A 17,632-nucleotide genomic window follows, 5' to 3' on the forward strand; every position below is an offset into this window, starting at 1 on the left:
CCCCCCCGCCCCAGGCCTGACGCCTCTGGCCCAGGCTTCAGGCCTGGGCAGGGGACCCCCATCTCCCTCCCATCACCAGCTCTGCCCCCGCCCAGGCCTGACGCCTCTGGCCCAGGCTTCAGGCCTGGGCAGGGGACCCCCATCTCCCTCCCATCACCAGCTCTGCCCCCGCCCAGGCCTGACGCCTCTGGCCCAGGCTTCAGGCCTGGGCAGGGGACCCCCATCTCCCTCCCATCACCAGCTCTGCCCCCGCCCAGGCCTGACGCCTCTGGCCCAGGCTTCAGGCCTGGGCAGGGGACCCCCATCTCCCTCCCATCACCAGCTCTGCCCCCGCCCAGGCCTGACGCCTCTGGCCCAGGCTTCAGGCCTGGGCAGGGGACCCCCATCTCCCTCCCATCACCAGCTCTGCCCCCGCCCAGGCCTGACGCCTCTGGCCCAGGCTTCAGGCCTGGGCAGGGGACCCCCATCTCCCTCCCATCACCAGCTCTGCCCCCGCCCAGGCCTGACGCCTCTGGCCCAGGCTTCAGGCCTGGGCAGGGGACCCCCATCTCCCTCCCATCACCAGCTCTGCCCCCGCCCAGGCCTGACGCCTCTGGCCCAGGCTTCAGGCCTGGGCAGGGGACCCCCATCTCCCTCCCATCACCAGCTCTGCCCCCGCCCAGGCCTGACGCCTCTGGCCCAGGCTTCAGGCCTGGGCAGGGGACCCCCATCTCCCTCCCATCACCAGCTCTGCCCCCGCCCAGGCCTGACGCCTCTGGCCCAGGCTTCAGGCCTGGGCAGGGGACCCCCATCTCCCTCCCATCACCAGCTCTGCCCCCGCCCAGGCCTGACGCCTCTGGCCCAGGCTTCAGGCCTGGGCAGGGGACCCCCATCTCCCTCCCATCACCAGCTCTGCCCCCGCCCAGGCCTGACGCCTCTGGCCCAGGCTTCAGGCCTGGGCAGGGGACCTCCATCTCCCCCTGATCAGTGGCTTCTGGGCAGCTTCTGGGGCTCCTGGGGCTGGCCTGAGGCCCAGGATGTCGGCTTGCGCTGGCGGCTGCGCTGTCCCGCCCTGCCTGCAGTATGCAAATTAGCCACCATCTTTGTTGGTGGTTAATTTGCATATCGTGCTGATTAGTCAATAGGAGGTATAGCGAAGGTATGGTCAGTTACTATGTTTGTCTATTATTAGATAGGACTAGAGGCCCAATGCACGAACTTTGTGCAAGGGTAGGCTTTCCTTCACCCAGCTGTCAGCACCAGCTTCCCTCTGGCACCCAGGACCCAGGCTTGCTTCCCTCCAGCCGCCCACAGGTACCTGGGACCCAGGCTGGCTTCACTTCAGCTACCAGCAGGCACCCAGGACACAGGCTTCCCTTCAGCCCCGGCTTTGTCCAGAAGGCTGTCTGGAATGACGTCCGGAAGGACATACAGTCTAATTGCATATTACCCTTTTATTATTATAGATAATCAACATAAAATTGTTATGGTTTGATACACCCAAAGTGTGAAAAATGATTACTACAAAAAGGTTAGTTAACATATCCATCACCTCACATAATCATAGTTTATGTGTGTTTGGTGAAGACATCTAAGATCTATTCTGTTAGCAACTTTAAAGTGTATAATGCGGTATTAACTATAATTATACTGAACCAGATTTGACTGCCTGCTGCTGGAAAAGCCAATAATCGACAGGCAAGTGCTTGTATAGGAAAGTCAGTGTATCAGGAGCCGGCAGCTTGAGAGGACGTGGACTAATGTTGCAAATGTTAACTTCTGAGTGCAGGCAGGGGATTTTTCTTTGTTTGTTTAATTTATTTCATTGTTGAGAGTATGACAGATGTCTCCCATTGCCCCCCTCCACCCACCTCTCACCCCACCCCAGGCCTTCACCTGTCTATTGTCTGTGTCCATGGGCTATGCATATATGCTTATAAATTCTTTGGTTAATCTCTTCCCACCCTCCTTCCCACCTTCCCTCTGAGATCTGTCCATCTGTTTCATGCTTCCAGGCAGGGGTTTTATGAGTGGGAAGGGGAAGGCAGAACATAGGGAACCAGAGGGAAAGAGAGGCTTTGGGGCTCTCTGTTGATGGTGATACGTGCCCATCAGCACAGTCTGCTCCAATCCCCATCTCAGAGCCTGTCAGTGATGGCCTGGTGTTCATCAGTTGAAGGTGAACAGATCTGGAGCCTGAATGCCTAAAGGCTGGAGTCTGCTTCCTTTGAGGTTAGTTCCCAGGATCCTTTAAGCAAACAGGCTGTTCATCTGTAGTTACATGTGCTTTTATAAGACGTCACTTAGAGAGAATTAATATTAACAGAATGGTGGTATGGGTTCCATAGTCAGCATGCTGAATATTAGATCCTCAGAACTTATTTATCTTATAACTGAAGTTTATAGCATTTGACCAACACCTCTCAGTATTCCCATTCTACACTCTGTTTCCATGAATTTGGCTTTTTTTAGATTCCATATATAAGTGATATCACACACTATTTGTCTTTCTCTGACTTATTTCACTTAGCATAATGCCTTCAGTGAACCCAGATTTGGCTGCCTGCTGCTGGAAATGTTGATCCATGTTGTTGCAACTGGCAGGATTCTGCTTTTATTTTATTTTTATTCTATCATTATGTTTTTAAATTTATCTTCATTGATGAAAGTATTATAGATGTTCCCTTTCCCCCCTTCCATTGGCCCCTTCTAGCTCACATACCCCATCCCCCACCACCCCAGGCTTTTACCACTCTGTTATCTGTGTCCACGGGTTATGCATATAACTTCTTTGGTTAATCTCTTCCTACCCACACACCCACCCCTGCCTTCAGTCTGAGATTCATCAGTCTGTTCCATGTTTCTATGTCTCTGGATCTATTTTGTTCATCAGTTTATTTTGTTCTTTAGTTTCCACATATGAGTGAGATCATGTGATACTTGTCTTTCTCTGACTGGCTTATTTTGCTTGGCATAATATTCTCCAGGTCCCTCCATGCTGTCTCAAAGCCCAAGTCCCCATCAATAGATGAGTGGATAAAAAAGCTGTGGTACATTTACAGCATGGAATACTATGCAGCAGTAAAAATAAGGATCTATTTTCTTTTTTAATCCTCATCCCAGGATATGTTTTATTTATTTTTAGAGAGAGAGAAAAAGGGAGAGAGAGAGAGAGGAAAAAAAACATTGATGTAATATGGAAACATCTATCAGTTGCCCCCCATACTCACCCCAACCAGGGATTGAACCTGCAGCCTAGGAATATGCCCTGACCTGTATTGAACCCACAACCTTTGTTGTAAAGGCCAACACTCCAACCAACTGAGCTACCCAGCCAGAACAGGGTTCTGCTTTTTTTATGGATGAAAAATATTTTATTGTATGTATGCCATGTTTTTTAAATCCATTTATCTCTTGATGAACACTTAGCATATTTCCATATCTTGGCTATTGTGAATAATGCTGCAATAAACATGAGAGTGCAGATATCTTTTTGATATCCTGTTTTTATTCCCTTTGAATATATAAACAAATGTGGGATTATTGGATCATATAGTAGTTCTATTTTTAATTCATTCAGAAACCTCCTTACTATTTTCCAAAGTGGCTGTACCAGCTTAAATTCCCACCAACAGTGATGAAAACTTTCCTTTTCTCTACATCCTAACCAACACCTTTTATATCTTGTCTTTTTGATAGCGGCTGTTCTAACAGTTGTGAGATGATATCTAATTGTAACTTTTACTTATGTTATTTTCCTGATGATTAGTGAGTATTGTTCATGTACCTTGTTGACAACTTATATATGTTCTTTGGAAAAACTGTCTACTTAAATCATGTGCACATTTTTTTTCATGATTTGTTATTGCTTTTGAGTTGTATGAGTTCCTTATATATTTTGGATAATAATCCCTTATCAGATATATATATTTTGCAACTCATTTCTCCCATTATGTAGTTTAACTCTCCATTTTGCTGTCTGTTTCTTTTTCTGGGAAAAATGTTTTAGTTTGAAATGCCCCACTTATTTTTGCTTTTTTTCTTATGCTTTGGCTAGCAGATCAAAAAAAATGGTTGCTTTTGTTGTGGAACTTTTCTTCTAGAAATTTTATACTCACAGCTCTCACAGTTACATCTTTAATCTAATTCGGGTTAATTATTGTGTTTTGTAAGTGTTAAGCTAAGGGTTCAATTTTATCCTTTTATAAATGAAAATCCAGTTTTCCCAGCATCATTTATGGGGGGCGGGGGTATCTTTTTTACAGTGTTTTCTTGGCTTTCTTGTTGAATATTAGTTGACTGTATATGCATGGGTTTATTTCTGTGCTCTCAGTACTCCTCCATTGGTGAATGTGTCTGCTTTTATGCCAGTATCATAATGTTTTGTTTATTATACATTTGTAGAATACATTGAAATTGCAAATTTTATGCTTTCAGCTCTCTTGTTCCTCCTCCAGGTTGCTTTGGCTATTCAGGGTCCTTTGTGGATCCATATGAATTTTATAATTGTGTTTCTGTTTCTGTGAAAAGTGTAATTGGAATTTTTATAGGGAGTGCATTTGGATTTTTCTTTTCTCTTCTAATTGCTCTGGCTAGGACTTTTAGCATTATGTTAAATAGAGTGGTGAGAGTGTGTACTCTGTTTTGTTCTTGATTTTAGAATAAAAGCTTTTAGCTTTTCATGAGTACTATTTTAGCCCTGGGTTTGTCATATATGGCCTTTATTATGTTGAGGTATGTTTTCACTCCAATTGGTGAGAACTTTTATCATGAATAGATGTTGAATTTTGTCAAATATGTTTTTTTTCTGTATCCATTGAGATGATCCTGTGATTTTATTCTTTTATTCTATTAATGTGATTTATTATGTTTATTGATTTGTTTATAATTAACTGTTCTTGCTTCCCAGGGATAAATCCATTAGGTCATTGTGTATGATCTTTTTAATGTACAATTGAATAATGTTTGCTAATATTTTGCTGATAATTTTTACATCTATATTCATCAGGGATGTTGGACTGTGGTTTCCTTTGATAATAGGCCTCTATTTTATTGTCTTTTTTTTCTTATTGATGAGAGAGAGAGAGGGAGAGAGAGAGAGAGAGAGAGAGAGAGAGAGAGAGAGAGAGAGACCTATTTGTTTTCCCATTTATTTATACATTGATTGGTTGATTCTTGTTTGTGCCCTGACCAGGGATCAAACCCACATCCTTGGCATATCAGGAGGACATTCTAACCAACTGAAATACTAGGCCAGGACTCCACTTTTGTCTTTTTGAAATTATTTGGGAAGTATTGGCATTAATTATTTCTTAAATGTTTGTTGAATTTACCAGTGAAACCATCTGGTTTTGGGCTTTTCTTTCTTGGGAGGATTTTCATTAATGAATTGATCTTATTAGTCATTGGTTTATTCAAATTTTCTATTTCTCTATGATTCAGTCTGGGTTAGTTATGTTTATAGGAATTTACCCATTACTTTCATGTTATCTATTTTTTGAACATTTAATTGTTCATAGTATGTGTTTCTGTGATATCAGTTATAATGTCTTCTCTTTCATTTACAATGTTGTTTGAGTTCTTTCTGTGTGTTTTTCCAGGTTAGTCCTCCTAAAGGTTTGCCAATTTTGCTTATCATTTCAAAAATCAATTTTTAGTTTCACTGACTTTTTCTATTATCTTCCTAGTTTCTATTTTTGCCCTAATTTTTGTTATTTCCTCCCTTAGCCCCACTTGGAACTTAGTTGTTGTTGTTGTTCTTTTTCTAATTCCTTAAGGTACAAAGTTAGGTTGTTTATTTGAGCTTTTTTAAGTAGAAATTTATTGATATGACCCTTCTTCTTTAGGCTGCTTTTTCTGAATCCCATAAGTTTTGGTATGCTGTGTATTTTTTTGTTTGTCTTAAGATACTTTTTATTTTATTTTTTAGTTTCTTTGTTGAGCCAGAAGTTGCTCTGAAGTGTGTTGTTTCATATTCATGTATTTGTGATTTTTTTAGTTTTTGTCCTATCATTGTAGTGGAATGTTGTAAATATGTCTGTTAGGTTCATTTGGTTTAACACAGTTCAAGTCCAATATTTTCCTATTAATTTTCTGTCTGGATAATTTATCCAGTGTTGAAAGAAGGGCATTGAAGTCCTATTTCTGTTACTGTCTGTTTTTCTTTGTTTCTCTTAAGTTTGCTTTAAAAATGTAGGTACTTTGTTCTCTGGGTGAAAGAGATGAAGGGACTGAGAAGTACAGATTAGTAGCTACAAAATAACCATGGGGATGTAAAGTACAGCATAGGGAACACAGTCAGTGTTATTACAATAAGTATGTATGGTGCCAGCTGGGTACTGGAACCAAATTACAAAATAACCATGTAAAGTACAGCATAGGGAACATAGTCAGTGTTATTATAATAAGTATGTATGGTGCCAGCTGGGTACTGGAACCAACAGGGGAACACTCTGTAAAGTATGTGATTGTCTAACCACTATGCTATACACCTGAAAATAATAAAAAGTAATATTAAATGTAAACTGTAATGGAAAAAAATTAATGTAAGAAAAAACAACAAATCTTAGGTGCTCTGATATTGGGTACAGTACGTAATATCTTGATGAATTGACCCCTTATTATGCAGTGAACTTTTCTGTCTCTGTGACTGAATTTGACTGAAAATATATATTATCTGATATAAGAATGGTCACTCCTGCTATCTCTTGTATAGAATATCTTTTTGCATCCCTTCACTTTTTTGCCTAAAGTGAGTATCTTGTAGGCAGCATGTTATTGTATTCTTCACTCCAGGATTTCCATTTAGTTATTTTTTATGGTTTTTATTTCTTCACTAAGGTTTTTATTTTGTTTATTTATTTTCCTGAGTTTGTTTGGTTGTCTATCTGTGTTGTTTTGCATTTTATTGAGTTTTTTAATAATTATTTTGGATTCTTTTTCAAGCAAACCATAACTCTTCATTTCTTTGGGTCAGCTACTGGACCTTTAGTTTCCTTTGGTGGTGGCATATGTACCCGATTCTTGGTGCCTATGAGCAGACATCTCTTTCATTCTTTATAGACTATTTTTTTCAGGTAAGGACCTTCTTCTACCAGTCCCTTGGATGGTTGGGATTACTTCTGGGGTCACATTCATGCTGGGTTGGAGCTGGTTTTGAGAATGTTAATAAGTCTGCAGTGGGATTCAAGATTTCTGGTTTTATTGCCAGGAGCTCGGGCAGTTGTGGATCACTTGTGGTCCCTGGGTTGATAAGACTGGCTACAGTACATTGTTCAGTAGAGTGGCAATAAGACAAGTGTGCACTTCATGGTCCACAATTGTCTTTAGACAATGGGTCCATTATCAGATGTGCAGATAGGTGTGGCTCTCACCAGGTCCCTGGGAGGACTCCTGCCTGTTCACCGAATGGGTCCCTGAGTGGAATGGACTGGCCCTGAACTTTGTCTGAGAGAAGCTGGAAATGAGCCTCTGGCTATTTTAGGTTCCACAATGAAGATTGAGTTCAGTGGATGTGGCTTTGGATGCAGAGGGTCATGTCTTCTACATGGTCTTTGGGTGTGTTGCACTACTCCCTAACTGTGGCTGGAGGGCCTTGGGTCAAGTATAGGGCCCTCTCAGGATCTCCAGGGGCAGGAATGGGAGTGTGTCCTATTGAGTCCCTGTGCCAACTGGATTGCTTGCAGAGTGTGACTATGGGGCTGAAGATTGGACCCTTTCAGAATATATATTCTCATGGAGTTTGGCTGGCTTACCTTTGCTTGCTCCCCTGCTCCATCTGAGAGGGGTTGCAGCCAGTTCATGGGCTACTTCATCGTCCACAGCCATGACCAAGATCTGTGTATCTCTTATCCAATACACATGCAAGCGTGATTCCTTTTGGCTTTGGTGCATGGTATTCAGAGCAGAACTAAGGCTAAATGGGTCTATAGCCAAGTCCACAGGGATATGGAGCTATTTCTGGGTCTGTATCCTGGACCATGGTTGGTGAGTCATCCACCTAGGTGCAAGCCTGCCATCTCAGATCAGTTCCTGTTAGTCTTGGACTGCACCAGAGTTTCACAGTCTTCTGTTTGGATCCCAAAGCCCCCACAGAGGCACTTTTGTCTATAGATGGGTATAAAATTATTGTTGTTGAGGGGAGCGAATGGTGGGCATATTTGGTCATCTTTCTGATGTCCCAACTTGCTTCATACGCAATAATTTATGATAATCTGTTTGTTACATATCAGCTTATTTTGCTTTTAATGTGATTTTTTTTCTTCATTAAAAGTTAGGCCAAACCAAACAATAAAACAAAAACAAGCTTGATATTTAGAAGCATTTCTAATATTATCTTGATGGTCTTTAATGGGTCTGGTCATCTCTACCCAATTGAAGACACACTGATAATATTTTAGCTCTAGTTTCCTGTGGGGTTGGCTGAAACTATGGTGAGGCCTCCATCAGAACTTGATTTCTCCCCTGCCAAATCCTGCCACCTTCCCTTTCCTATAGGTGTTGATCCCAAGAGCACTCCTTAAGAGGCCTCTGCACAATAGCAGCTTCCTAGGGAAATCAAACAGCAACATTTATTGATTGTCTGCCACACTAGATTAAAACTCTACAGTGGCAGGACCATTTTTATCTCATTTATGTGTCTAATCATCACCAGCACAGTGGGTAATACATGGTAGGCTCTAAATAAATATTGTCTGCATAAATGAAATATTATGTAACTATTAAAATGAGTTGTAGAATATATACTAACATAAAAAGTGTTTATAATTTAAACCTTAAGTAAAAAACATATTATAAAATAAATAATGTAAATCATTCATATAAAATATATACATATATGAATAGGAAACTATTAATGTTATCTCTTTGGGTAAATAATTTTATCCTTTTGATCATCACTATTAAAAATTTTTACAAAGACAATTATAAATTCTATAATTGAGTGATTAAAATTTCTATAATAATTCATTATATAAATGACAGTTAAATATCTCTCTAGGCATTAGGTATAGAGAAGTGAGCAAAATTGCTGACAACTGGGGCAGGAGACAAGCGACAGTTCGTCACTCACATGTCTGTTGCTCAGTCTATAATGGCTGAATGAGTTAGTGTTGGTTGCATGTCAGTCTCTTTCCCCACTTGGCCTCTCTATGTGGCCAGTTTTGTCCTTCTCACTGGTATAAGGATATTTTACATGGTGACTGCTTTCCAGAGTGCACATTCCAAAAGAGTCAGATGGTAGATGGCAGGTTTTTATGATCTAGTCTCAGGAGTCTTCCAACATCAAATCTGCTTTATTTTGTTCTCTGCAATATACAGAGTTATATAAATAGAGGGCAGGAAATGAACTCCATTTTTCTTTTTTTTTTCTTTTTTTTTAATATATTTTTTTATTGATTTTAGAGAGGAAGGGAGAGGGAGAGGGAGATAGAAACAACAATGATGAGAGAGGATCATTGATCAGATGCGCCTTCTGCATGCCCCCTGGGGGTTGAGCCTGCAACCCAGGCATGTGCACTGACCAGGAATGAAACCATGATCTCCTGGTTCATAAGTCTATGCTCAACCACTGAGCCACACTTGCTGGTAAGGAGAGCATTCTTGTAAATGTGAGCTATTTAGTATGTAAAAGGTGGATTCAAAGAGAGGAACTGACATTTCAGCGGGAAGAGGCAAGATATATAGAGGATCATTTCCAGAACAAAGTGCTGAGTCCCATAGAAGAACTGGAAACATGTTTTATTCAAGATTTCAGAATTGGGACGAATCATTTACTGTTGTTTGTTTCTTATCCCTTCACTTTTTATACAAGAGTGCTTATTGTGTTCACCCTCCATCTGTCACACCATTGTATGTTGAGTGTTTGGGGCAGGGTTGGGGCAGTGTAAGATAACTGGTTTCTATTGCACAGAACTTCAGGGTGAGAGGAACAGTGGGAAAACCTGAATCTGTTTAAAAGATCCTGGAGTTGCATGTGATTACATAATGAGATAAGACTTTTGAGACCCTTGAAAGGATAATAGTATTTTTCAAGTATGAAGAATATAAATGATATTTTTCCTCAGTGGGCAGATTAGCAAAGATAGTAAATTATCTGCTACTCAGCCCATTGAGAAAGATAATCTATTTCCCCTCATTTGAATGCCGGCTAGACATAGTAACACTTTGGTCAATAGTATATGGAGGAAAAGATGTTCTAGCACTTCTAGTGCTGGGTTATAAGATGGCTTACTGCTTCTACCTAGGCCTCTTGGAATATTATCTGGGAGCAAGGACACAGCATGTAATAAATTTGACTACCCTGAGACTGCCCTGTTGGAGGACCAGGTTAGGCATTTCCTTTGACTGTTTCAGCAGAGCTAATTCTTCTAGCCACCCTCATTAAGTCTCTAGATTTCTGAGTGAAAGTGTATTGAATCTTGAAATCCATACCATCAGCCAGTAGAATGACACCAGTGATATTCATCAGTGTCACATGAAAATGAGTAATTGCATAAATAATGTGTCAGAACTCCTAATACACAGAATGGTTGCTGTTTTAAATTGCAAAAGTTTTTAGTACTTTGTTGTATAACAACAGCTTACTAGAAAAGAGTACCAATTCCTTTTTCCTCCCAAACTCCAAAGAACATCATCATTCTTTACAATCTACCAGCATTAAACTATGTTTCATTTTGTACATAGCATGATGGTTATTATTTGTATATTATGCTCCTGTTTTTTTTAAAATATATATTTTTATTGGTATCAGAGAGGAATGGAGAAGGAGAAAGAGAAACATCAATGATGAGAGAGAAGCATTGATTGGCTGCCTCCTGAGGACCGAGCCTACTGTGCCATGAATGTGAGTTGAACAGTGATGTCCTGGTTCATAGTTTGATGCTCAACCACTGAGCCACACCAGCCGGGCTCATGTTTTTGTGTTTTGTTTTTTTATTTCTTTGTTTCCATTTTTCCTTTTTTTTTTTGGTCAAAAAACCCTTTGTTGTAAACCTGATTAAATACTTTGGTAGCATGAAGGGTTTTATTGCAGTTGTCAAAATATCATAGGATCTCATCCTAACTATTTTTAAGGGCTTAATTAGGTATACCTTTCTTCCACTGCTTTACCACACAGAACCTATCTTTATTATTGCCTTCAATTTTTTCATTGTTATAAACATTTATTCATGCCTCCTTTCCCCCTGGAATGTAGTTCTTTGATGTTTTGTCTCCATATCCTTTTTTTTTTTTACTGAGATATGTGAACAATTACAAAACCCTGTGTCATAGCAGTAACAACAAAAGTGTCAAAATTTCATGTAAAACCAAGTTGGTGCTAGAACTAGGCTGGCTGTGGTTTTAAATATAATGTTTTTACTAGTATTTAACTAATGAGACCTGCTGGGGCCTTCTAGTCTTGTTAGTGATCAAGTCCAAGTTGACCAACTGCAAAATGAGGATGTCAGGCCTGAGAGTCACAAGGTTTCCATGGGATAGACCTTTAGTTCTGACAAAATCTATTTGACAGAATGCTAAAAGCCACTTTAAAAATGGAATAAACCAACTGGCTTAGTCAGTCTGGTGATGAGGTTGTATTCACAAATGGTCTTTTTGAATACTCTGGCAGTAATTAAACTTTAATTAAGCCATGATTTTCCGTTCTTAACTCAGGACTCTTAATTGTTTCTGCTAGACCACTTTGGATGTGACGCAGAGGCAGTTTGGAAGGGGTGAAGAGCTGATCTACAGTTTCCACTGGTACCTTTGTACAACCCACCATTCCTGAATCATAGAATTCCCTTTGACACTTATGGGATGGGAAAGCAGAAGCATATTAATTTCAATCCATTCTTTTATGCATTTAGATGTGGGAGCTATAACAATAGTGTGTTGAATTAGCACAAAATTATAAGATCCCTTTAACTTCCCTCTCCACTGCAAACTTTTCTCAATTGTATTTGGGAACTCTCTCCCCTCAGGCGTCTGAGTTAGATGGTGACTTACACACCGGTTTACATCAGAACCATAAAAGTTTTATATTTTCTCCCCAGTGTCTCCCACTAAACTCGGGTGGGAAATAAGGAGAACTCAACTCCACACCTAATTATTTTTCCCCTTAAAGAAGCTGAGCTCAAGTACATGAGAAAGAGAAATCAGTATACAAAGAGCAAGCAGGGTTGTGCCAATAAGCAAGGAATTTCCATTTCCTTTGTTTTGAGCCACATGGTGGCTGCTTGCTGTTCAGCCAAGTGAATATCTTTGGTCCAATTCTATCCCTATGTCAGTAAGTACAGTCATCTTTACTGACATATCTATTTCAGCTTAGAGGACCCCTTACCTAATCAGCTATTGATACTTTTATTCCTGTTTGGAGCCTGTGGTTTATGCCCTTTCCGGGATTCCATCTCTTTCTCCTTCTATTGGGAGGAAAATGGGCAAGAAGCAAGACTCCATTTAGGTACTTGTTTCAATCCTACTTACTGCCACTCAGCCTCTACTTATTAACTTAGCTCTGGTACCTTAACAGAAAGAATCATGGAGGATTCTTCCCCTCATTTCCCTCCCACACACAACCTAACAGTGTGTGAGAAAATTTGCTGCTAGATCCCAGGGATTCATCTCATATTCCCAAACCTGGCCCCAGAACAGCCATGTTCTGACAGCATACCATCCTCATCTTTAAAACTGACAAGAACTGCAAAGGGTCCAAGATTGAATCCTACATACATGCCAACTAATAAATTAGCCCCTTCCTGTTTCATGGTTGCTCTCAGAAGACATGAAACTGCTGGGTAAGACGCCAAGGACTTTATTGTTTATGGCATAGCAGCCCTTTGAAATGGCTCCAGTAAAAGAGTGGTCAGGCCTTGATGTGAAAAAACAGGAAAACGTGGAGGACAAGAGGCCCAGAAAACTCTCCCTCCTCACCAGGCAATAGCCATCTCAGTATTCTGTGTGATGTCCTGTGTGTCTGCGATCTGTGCGATAGGAAAAGAAACAATTCCCAGATTTTTTAACAAAAGAGCTTAAAATCTGTTTCTGTTAATCCAGCAGCAAAAATTTGTTTTCTGGTTTAGATCAGCTGTAAAGATTATTGATGAGAGAAGTGCTACTATGTTGCATCTACATTTTATTCTCCATTACTTGGAAATAGATAGTATTTCCATCATTTTCAATGTTTTAATCTGATATTTTAAGAAGGATATTTGAAATTATGCATTATTATAAGTTATGTATGTCTACACATTAGCTATTGTGAGTTAGTAAATGATTATCCTTTTCATGATGCAGTGAACATTGCAGAAAAACAGAAAACTGACCATCAGTTGTGTGTGTGTATGTATTCGCATGTGGATACGTATGAAATAAACTCTGTATTTCCCTTAGTATTTATTATATCCGCTCAGAAACTAGATCCTTTAGTATGTCATTGCGCCTGATTAGCTAATATCTTATTTTGGAAATTTAAATATATTTTGAAATATGACAATGAGCTGTATTATTCAAAAGTGATTTTCTTGAACAACTGAAAACTGTCATGAGCTACAATTTAGGCAAGAATTTTCTCAGTGGCATATTAAAAGGAAAAACCTGACATAAACAGAATATCTTCCATCAATGCAAAAGTGACTTGAAAATGGATATCTATTAATAAAACAGAGTAAATATAAAATAATGAAATATGCTGAGATACACTTGATAAAATTGAGCACATTTCTGATAAAAGCTTATAGTCTACTAGAAATAGAAGAACACATTGTTAACAACATATCTTAAATCAGCAGTTCATATGCTCAATAATGGAACTGTTAGGCCCTTTCATTAATATCTGGAATATCTCTAGTGCTATTATTAAAGAAATGAAATATCGTTTAGTAAAATGTATCAAAATTGTTACTATTGTAGTTAATTTGAATGTCTAGCAAATTGCAGAAAGTAAAAAAAAAAAAAAAACACAAAACTATAAAAAGACACTCTAAAAAGCAGTACAGTGCTTGACACAAAGTGCCCACAATTATCCATAACATAGCAACTATTAGTTAGAAAATGTACTTGAAATATTCAAAAGTTAAATGTGAGAGGGGACACATGTTGAATATACTTTATTCAAAGTTTTCAAGGAATTCATGTAAATTTCACACTGAATTGCAATGGAATCGTAAGTTAAATCCAAAGAAGACCAGAAATTAAAACCCAGGCAAATTGCCTACTAATCATATTGTTAGCAATTAGTGAGCTCAACTAGTAAATGGCAGATTCAGACAGAAAATATCATATATACCTCCTTTTATGCACATATTTTATAGATCCATGAGCTGAGCTAACCAGAAAAATAGGTATTTGCAAAATCATCTGATCCAGCAAGTAGAGTATAGCCCTTCTAGATTCTTTGTAATACTTACCAAATATTCCCTTACTTCATTAAATTAGAGAATAGCAGTCCCAGAAAACACTAATTAGGGAGATGATGGAAGATACATGATTTATGGACCTCGGTTACTTATGAGAAACACTGTGAACATAGAACAAACAGGAGAAGCATTGGGGAGAGTATATGCTAAGAAACATTGTATTTCATAGACAGAATTCTTCCTCTTACTTAGAAAACCTGAAACAGGAGAGTTAATGAAATTAGCTATTCTGAACTAAATGAATATCTGTGGTCAAGTATACATTGAAACAAAGGGATTTCAAAAATCCTGAACTTTGTCCATTAAAAGTGAACTTGCAAGAACTTGTATGGATGGTAATAGGCACGAGTACAACCCTCATATTTGTTTACTAGAGGCCCAGTGCACAAATACATGCACGAGTGGGGTACGGTCTGCCTGGCCCCAATCGAGGCGGATTGGGGAAGGGCATGTCAGGGAGAGGAGACAGCAGGAGGTTGGCTGGCTGGCCTGGCCCCCAGGTCTTTCACTCTTTAAAGATATGATTTGTGCCCTGGCTGGTGTGGCTCAGTTGGTTGGGTATCGTCCCATGCACTCACTAAAGTGTTGCTGGTTCAATTCCTGGTCAGGGCACATGCCTGGGTTGCAGGCTCAGTCCCTGGTAGGGGGCGTGCAGGAGGCTGTCGATGGATGTTTTCTTTCACATCAGTGTCTCTCTCCATCTCCCTTTATCTCTCTCTACAGTTATTAATAATGAAACATCTTTAAAAATATTATTTGTGGTGCTGTTAGCAATGGGGAGGGGAAAGGCAAGGGGTGACCCTCTTGGGAGCCATTTGGCATCATTCTCATAGTTCTTGGTCTCCTTATACTGACAGCCTCTTGAGCCCCTTGCACTCAGACTTCCTGAATCTGAATAATTTCTGAAACTGCTGTTACCTTTGTGGAATTTTTTGTACGTATTTTGTTTACGTGTATCTTAGGATCTAGAATTCTCTGAATTTGTGCCTCCTTCAATTTCATCCAATGAGTTTTCTACACTCATTGCACTTACCAAACTGGAATTTCCTAAAGCCATCCTTTCTTGCTATTCTGATGTCACTAAATTATTTTCATTTATTATACTTTCTTATATTTTATGATATTTTGAGGAATTTGGTTAATGGAGAGAAACAAAAATTCTTTAAAAGTAGTTAAGCATCGTATTTGTAACAGCTTGACTTATAAAAACATATACAATGCAATTAGTTTAAGTGATGAATAGATTATACCTGAAGCTCTAATCCTAATAAAGAGCAATGTAAGGGAAATAGATGAATTCACTTACACTGAAAAAAATCTGCTTACTCATGCCAAACCATAGGTTTTATTTAGATTGTTATTGAGAGGTCAGTGGGCTCTGCATAGAATTATTGCACTGAATCTGAGGAGCAATATTATAAGATGCAATTCTGATTATGCAAACCATAATTAACATTGATGATGAATAAAAAGGGACATTTTGGTTAGCTCTCTAATCAGGTCAATGTTAAGGCACATGTCCAAAAAACACGCCAGGGAGTGTGAGACAATGCCTGATAGAATTGTTTCAAATAGTTTATAATAATGCCTACTATTTGTGTGGTAAGTCAACACACAACACAAAGGCTAACTAGTTTTATTATATGTAAATACTAAATATGTAAAAGGGGTATTAAAAACTATGCTTGATTAAAATTGAAATAGGAAAACAGCTTGGGGGTAAAGTCTATAATCCTATGTAATAAAGAGGTAAGATGCAAATTGACCATCATGCCCTCACACAAGATGGCCGCCCCATGTGGTCACAAGAAGGCTGCCACAAGATGACTGGCAGGAGAGGGCAGTTGGGGGTGACCGGGCCTGCAGGGGAGGGAGGGCAGTTGGGGGTGACTGGGCCGGCAGGGGAGGGCAGTTGGGGGCGATCGAGCTGGCAGGGGAGATGTTAGGTGACAATCAGGCTGGCAGGGGAGTAGTGAGGGGATGATCAGGCTGGTAGTCAGAAGCGGTTAGGGGCAATCAGGCAGGGAGGCAGGCAAGTGGTTAGGAGCCAGCAGTCCCGGATTGTGAGAGGGGTCCCAAATTGAAGAGGGTGCAGGCTGGGCTGAGGGACAATCCCACTCCCTGCACAAATTTCGTGCACCAGGCCTCTAGTTGTGATATAAAAAAGAATGAATATTTTTCTATAAATCTGAATATTGTCTGTCTAAAAATAGCATTACCCAAACAAGTGAAAATAATAGATTTGCTTTGTATTTCAAAGACAAATATAATATAATGAAACATATGAAATTAGAGTGACAGAGAATTTTAAGACTAAAAAAGGATAAGAATATGGCAGACATAAACAATAAGAAAGCCCACTGCATGGAAGAACATATTTGCCAATGCTGTCTATATATATATAAGAGGCTAAGTGTTTGTCCTTCCCTCCAACCAGTAGCTATGACACGCAATGACCACCAGGGGGTAGACGCTTTGACTGGTAGCTATGATATGCACTGACCACCAGGGGGCGTTGGGGCCCATCGGGGGTAGGGCTGGCCATGGGGAGGGACTGCAGGAGGTTGGCTGCTGGCCCTGCCCCCCAATCAGGCTGGTTTGCTAGCCGCAGTGGGCATCATAGTGAATGGTCGTTCTGGTTGTTATGGCATACTTGTCACTAGCTTTTTATATATATAGATTGTTAAAACTTTGGACAGAGCCAACAAACCAAAACTCGGCTTCCTCCAAGTGGGACACCCCACCAAATCACAGCCAACACTGCCAAAACCTCATGGTGCAAAATGCAGCCCACAGCCCAGGCCAGCTCAGAAAAGATGATGTGGGTGCCGGGTAATGACATCACATAGCAACTCGGTTTCCTCTCCCTAGTGACTAGCCCTCTTGCAGTTTCTTCAGCCCAGGAACATGACTTGCTTTAAGGCCAGTAACAAACGTTTTACACTTTAACCAAATGTCTGGGAAGCATTTTCACATGCCTCATCTCATTTGATTTTCACAGAAGTCCTGGAGTAGGTAGATAGGATACTTGGTAGAATCCAATTTTCTTTTCATTAGCTGGAAAACAGAGATTTAGAAAGTTTAGAAACTTGACCCAACTGAAAAGAAGTAAGAAATGGTGGACCTTGAAAATGACTTCAGGTTTTCTCACTGTGCAGAATATAGTCAAACACTGCTGCAGTTAAATATTTTACCTTTTGTTATCCCTGTGTGATTTATCTGCTTTATGTTGATATTTACTGCTGTGTTGCTGACAATTA

The sequence above is a fragment of the Myotis brandtii genome, unplaced genomic scaffold (genome assembly GCF_000412655.1).
Source record: "Myotis brandtii unplaced genomic scaffold, ASM41265v1 scaffold204, whole genome shotgun sequence".
Taxonomy (NCBI): domain Eukaryota; kingdom Metazoa; phylum Chordata; class Mammalia; order Chiroptera; family Vespertilionidae; genus Myotis; species Myotis brandtii.